Below are 7,067 nucleotides of genomic sequence, written 5' to 3' on the forward strand. Positions count from 1 at the left end.
TTTTTTTCTTTCTCCCTTGCTACGTTTTGATGAGTAAAAAAGTAGTATTGTATACATATGAAAAGGATTAAAAAAGAGTGAGAAAGAATGAAAAACTCGTTCTTTTCATTTCCTATATGTTAACAATAATACCAGTTTTTGATATATCTCCGCTAGTTCAACTGCACATTGTCTAAATTTGTTGCCAAAAGTTTGTACGTAAAAGGGTTAATGATTCTACATGGCATAAGTGTTTTCTTGCTCATAATCTACGTATGTTCTTTTTTTCTTTAGGGATTTTCAGGACAATCAACCAAATAGACAGTTTGTTTCCACAGATAAGAATAGAGAGAAGCTTCATTATGGAAAAATGAACTAAAATTTACCCAGTTGATGCTGCTAGAAATTCATCTATAAAACCTACACGGCAGTTATCCAAAGTAAAGAATGAGAAAGATCTTGCAGTGATGAGAAAAGAAAGTTTAACTATGGATAAATCCGTCAGACCTAAAACTAAGGAAGTTCCAGAAAACCATTCCACATCTACCAATGCGAAACAACATAATTCTGGATATTCAAGAAAAAATAAAAATCCATATCAAAATCAGCAAACTTCAAGAACCGAAAGCATTGGTAAATTTCACAACGGAACAGTTGAGCATAGACGAGGTAGAATCAAAAAGATTCCTCTGAATTACAAAAGACTTGAAGAATTGGTGCAAAAAAGTACTAATGAGATTTTGTTCACTCTCTGCAACCCGTATGAAGGTCTTGATAGAATTCTGTTTGCTGGAACAGTCAGCAAAGAAGTTATGGCATATGCTCTTATAGCAATAGGAAAGGCATGTGAATCACATTATAGAAATAATGTGTATGCCTTGATAAATATGGTTGCTGGTAACAAAAACTTTGTATTATGCTCTCTGCAGCAATATTTGATTAGCTTAGTGGGTGCCGATGTTAAGCCTCACCACAAAGAATCTCTGCTAGAGACAATCAAATTTCTTTCTAGCTACCAAAAATATTTTCCAGCATCAGCTTCAGAAACCATTATTATCATATTCCCACTTCTTAGAGATGTTTGCAGAAGTGTATTCGGAAAAAATGGCAGAATGGAAGAGACATTGAATATAATTTATACAGAAAATAATAGTTTTCTTGAAGATCACACTTTGGCACAAGTTAAGACAGAAGCAAGATATGAACATTTACACTACAAGTTACCACCAGAAAGTTATAAATGCATACCCATTCTTCCAGAAATTAAGGACATTTATTGTAATAAGCCTTTTCTTCGTCCTAATCTTGTAAATGGTAAATATGTTGATGCCAATCATTACTTAGATGTTCAGTTTCGTCTGCTACGTGAAGATTTTGTCCGTCCATTAAGAGAGGGAATAAATGAATATATAAATCAAAACAAGGAAAAGAGGATACCGAACATATATGTCTAGGAAAATGTTCAAATTTCAGGATGTAAATTATTTGAGGGTATCTGGATGCACACAGTACAACTGGATTTGAAAGCACTGCCGAATATCCAATGGGATACCTGCAAGCGTTTGCTTCATGGGTCTTTGGTTTGCATTTCTTCAGATAACTATCAAACAATGCATTTTGCAGCGGTTCTAAACAGAGACATAGAAAAACTGAAAAAGGGTGAAATAATTGTGAGTTTTGAGTTATCTGATGGAATTGTGACTTTTGATCCTTCCACTAGTTTCACAATGATCGAAACAAATGCATTCTTTGAAGCATATCGCCATAACCTTGATGCTTTGCAGCAAATAGATGCTGAAAACTTTCCTTTTCAAGAGTATATATTAAAACTTGAAAAACATGTGAAACCTCCTGCTTATTTACAACCGTCATCGAAGTACGACATGACGTCTTTCCTTTGTTTAGATAGACCACTTCTAGAGGATTTCTTTGCACCATCTGATGACGAAGATAATTATTTTGATGAAGATGACAATGTTGATGACGAAGATAATTATTTTGATGAAGATGACAATGTTGATGACGAAGATGACAATGTTGATGACGAAGATGACAATGTTGATGACGAAGATGACAATATTGACGATGAAGATGACTATTTTCATGATGTTTATATTGACGATGAAAATCACTCTATCCACGATGAAAATCACTCTATCCACGATGAAAATCACTCTATCCACGATAAAAATGACTATGATGAAGATGATTATGTTGACGAAAAGGATGATCGTGATGAATATGTTGACAGTGAATGGGAAAGATTCTCCTTGGATTTTCAAAGTGAGAAGGATTATCAAGTGCATTCTCCATCATCAGCCCGTGATGATCGTTCATCTAGCATAAAACATAAAAACAGCTTAAAGTGCATAAATGTACTAGATTACAGTAAATGGCCATCAATGAGAGCTCTTGGATTAGATGAGTCTCAATATGAAGCCCTGAGATCTGCTATAACAAAAGAGTTTGCGATTATTCAGGGGCCACCAGGAACTGGCAAAACTTATGTAGGGCTAAAAATTGTTCAGCTGTTCCAATGAAAACCTTTATAAGTTCCAACTTCGAAACCTAAAATATTAATATAAATTAGAAACAGAAGAGAATGAAGATTATTGTATATATGGAATGAAAAAACCTTTGAACGAATCCATTAATGAAATTCAGAATGAAATGGCAAAGATTCACAGGGATATTGAGAGCTGTTATAAATTTGTAATGGATGAAAACTTGTGTAAATTCATTCTAAATTTCCATTACAATGAACTGGAATCATTGGCTATATCTGAATGTATAATAAATTATATTCTCAATTGGCTTGGTATCAATGATGATATAAAACAGTTTTCAATAATGAATGGGGTTTGTGATACACCTGAAAATAAAGAAATAAACACAAGTGAAACAGGTCCTTCTCTTGAAACAGAAAACAAGGCTTGTACAAATACTTTCGCTTATACAATTGAAGAATGTGATCAAGATATAGACTATACTGAAAGTATGCGAAATGTTAAAAATGAAGATTCATACCAATTTTTGAAACAGACTGACTTACAGGATAACGCTGATTCTCATCTTACTAGAAATGTTCCTGAATGGCAAGTGATGACCAAACAAATTCTGGAGACGTTGCAGAGAACTACTGAAATGTCTGATGCAAAAGCTCGAAAAATTCGGTTCATATCAACTCTTAGTTTAAATGAGAGATGGAAACTATATAAGTTCTGGAAGGAAGAATACTTGAGACACATCAGAGCCGAATACCAACGAATTGAATACCAACTTGCTCAGAATATAAACGAATTGAAAGAAATAAAAAATGCTGAAGACTTCACCATTCTGAAACGTGCAGAAATAGTAGGAATGACCACTACAGGTGCAGCAAAATACAGAGATCTTGTGGTTGGCTTGAATCCACGAATTATTATTGTTGAAGAAGCTGCAGAAGTTCTGGAAGCTCACATCATTACAGCACTTGCAGAAGATACCCAGCACCTAATACTGATTGGAGACCATCAACAGTTAAGGCCGAGTACAAATGTTTATGAGCTAGCTGTTGGATACAATTTAGATTTGTCGTTGTTTGAAAGAATGGTCATTAATGGCTTGGAATATTGCCAGCTGAAAATTCAGCATAGAATGCGACCATGCATTTCCACTCTGATTGTTCCTCACATATATCCTGTTTTGGAAAACCATGTCTCTGTTACGAATTATTCAAATATTCTAGGCGTAACAAAGAATATGTATTTTGTTAAACACACATCTCCTGAGAAACAGACCGCAGGTTCTACAAGTAAAGTTAATTTGCATGAAGCTTCATTCATAGTGGAACTGTGCAGATATTTTTTGCTTCAAGGTTATTCAATATCTGAAATAACTATTTTGACCATGTATGCTGGTCAAATGTTTGCTATACGTAATATGACCAGAGATGAAGATCTTTTCCGTGGCGTTCAAATTACTGTTGTAGACAATTTTCAAGGTGAAGAGAATGACATAATATTAATGTCATTTGTCAGAAGTAATCGCGAAGGTAAAATAGGATTTCTAAAAATTCCTAATAGAGTTTGTGTTGCACTTTCACGTGCGAAAAAAGGATTTTTTTGCATCGGCAATTTTGATTTACTTGCTGAGAAAAGTGCTCTGTGGAAGACCATTGTTGAGCAGCTTAAAAAACAGGATGCTATAGGGCCATCATTAAAGTTGCAGTGTCAGAATCATCCAGAAGTATCAACAGAGGTATCTGAAGAGAATGATTTCACTCGTGTACCTGAAGGTGGTTGTACACAACTATGTGGATATGGATTAGAATGTGGCCATCATTGTGCCTTGGCGTGTCATCCATATGATCCTCATCATGAACATATAGAATGTAATGAAGACTGTGAACAATTATGTATAAGTGGCCATAGATGTCCTCTTAAATGTTACAAAAAATGCCAACCTTGTAAAGTGATGATAGAAAAGCAATTTCCACAGTGTAAACATAACGCTCAAATATTGTGTCATGAACAGAATGAAGTATGTCCGATACCATGTGAAAAAATACTTGGATGCAATCACGAATGTTCCAAAATATGTGGAATTCCATGTGAGCCCTGCGTAAAGATAGTTTCCATAGATCTTCCTTGTGGTCATAAAATGAATGTAAAATGTCACGAGTCCTCTGAAAAGGATAGGTTAGTTCAGAGATGTGTTGTTGAAGTTGAAAAAGAATTATCGAATTGTAAACACAAGGCTTTTCTTCCATGCAATATGCCTGAGAATAAATTTCTATGTAACAAAGCCCGTCTAAGTGTTTCGAGATATGGTCACAAATGTTCAAAGAAATGTTGGTATCCATGCAAAAAAATTATTGAAGTTATACTTCCGTGTTCTCATGAAATGAAAGTAGAATGTTTTTTGTCTGATGACCCAGCAGCATTGGCTTCCAACTGCGTTATTGAAGTGGAGAAATCATTACCCAATTGTGAGCACAAAGTCCATGTCCCTTGTAATATGTCAGTTAATCATTTTAAGTGTAAACAACCTTGCAATAGAATTATGATATGTGGTCATAAATGTACTCAAATTTGCCATCAAAAATGCAAATGTGATGTCAAAGTTGAGAGTTTATTAGAAAGTTGTAATCATAAGGTTCTCATTCCATGTTACATACCAGAGAGACATTACAAATGTCCTCAAGCATGCAAAAAAATCTTGCCATGTGGTCACAAATGTCCAAATAAGTGTGGAATATTATGTCGAAAAAGATGTACCGAAATGGTAAATGTAAACCTTCCTTGTGGTCATACAATTACAGCTCAATGCTGGATGTCACATAATAAAGAAGACCTGGCCAACCAATGTATGAAGCAATGTAATGCTCACTTATCGTGTGGCCATATATGCTCGGGAACATGCCAGAAGTGTTTCCAAGGACGTATTCATGTATACTGCAGAAAGTTCTGTGAATGCACGCTGCTTTGTGGTCACAAATGTCAATCATTATGTTTCAGAGAATGTCCTCCTTGCAGAAAGAAGTTATCGAATTGGTGTGAACATAGGAAATGCTACAGTAAATGTGATTCTCCTTGTGGAGTCTGCATGGAAGATTGTTCTTGGAAGTGTGAGCATTACATCTGCACAAATCGCTGTGGGGAATTATGCAACAGACCCCCATGTAATGCGCCCTGCAACAAGCTGTTAATGTGTGGTCACGGATGTGTGGGGTTGTGTGGAGAACCTTGTCCAAAGTTATGCTCTGAATGCAATTCAAAAAACAAAATGTTCCTGGATGCAGATGTAAAAGAAAATAAGTACATTGTACTGGAAGATTGTGGTCATATTTTTGAATTGGAATATCTCAAGCAGTGGCTTCACGATGACCTAGAAAAGGATTTTCACGAAGTAAAATTCAAGACTTGTCCATTGTGTAAAAGTATGATACGAAAGAATTTCTATTTTGGCAATGTGATAAAACAATGTACAGAAAATTTTGAGAAGGTACAATGTTTAACAAGAAATAGAGGAACTAAAACATTTGAAAGGCAATTGGCGTTACGAGAAGATCTGGACAAATTCATTCAGCTTATTCATTCTACAAAGAACAGAAACACAGGATCAATGAAATATTCTAAGATGCAAAATTCTCACAAAGTTCTTGTAAATGTTTTGAGATTTCTGTCCCAATCTTTAGACCCGCGAAATATGCTTCAACTATCACAGATAGTGAGATTTGAAAATGCATTAAGTATTCTTAGAATGTTATTTGACACCATGGAAGATCTCTGTGAAGCAACAATAAACCCATTTAATGAAAGACTAAAGCAATATGAATTGAAAAGTTTCTTGTTTGTGAAAAAAACACGTGAAATGATTGAATTGTTCATAAAAGATCTTCCATACGCATCAAAACAACGCCTTAGTGATATCATTCAAGAAATGCAAAGGCTAAAATTGATGTGCAAGTTTTTTAACTTCTTGAAAATGTTTACTCCAGAAAAAATTAATTCTCCGCGAATTTCATCTCATAAATATTATTCCTCGCATCGAATCTCTAAACAAAAACTACCTCCCGAATTGAAGAACTATTTATCTGCTCATGCTTCATCTGATATTGGTGAAATTACTGAGTTGTTGTGCAAACAAGGAGCCTTCACCATCAATGAAGAGCAAGTCGTCAACACTCTATTAAGCTCTGCATACAGAGCCATAGGAAGCACAGAGCAAAACTTTGATTGCACACAGAACACATTTACTCTAAAATGTATGGATTTGATTCAAGGATACTGGTATGCTTGCCCAAATGGTCATGTTTTTTGCAAGGAAATAGGTGGAATGAAAGATAAACTTGTATGCAATGAATGTGAATGTGTATCAAAATTATAGGCTAGGAGTTACCAATATTAAAACCTGTTGTTTTAATGAACAAGAAAAACTTTGCAAGTGATATCTCGCCTATAATATGAGTGAGCTATGATTTTAGTTTCAACCAAATTTTGTACCATAAGCCTATCATATATATATGTTGATAGTTAAATTTACAATTCTCATAATTTATCAATTTCTATTTTTCAATCGAAATTATTCAAGTTATCTGTATATAT

The 7,067-nt window shown here is 34.7% G+C and overlaps 1 pseudogene; it reads left to right on the forward strand.

The window, feature by feature from the left end:
* Nucleotides 1-467: 467 nt before the first annotated feature.
* LOC149077270 (NFX1-type zinc finger-containing protein 1-like) lies at nt 468-6,849 on the forward strand (annotated as a pseudogene).
* Nucleotides 6,850-7,067: the final 218 nt, after the last annotated feature.

The sequence above is a fragment of the Pholcus phalangioides genome, unplaced genomic scaffold (genome assembly GCF_987345545.1).
Source record: "Pholcus phalangioides strain wild (caught in Gottingen) unplaced genomic scaffold, Ppha-v1.0 ptg000015l_1, whole genome shotgun sequence".
Taxonomy (NCBI): Eukaryota; Metazoa; Arthropoda; class Arachnida; order Araneae; family Pholcidae; genus Pholcus; species Pholcus phalangioides.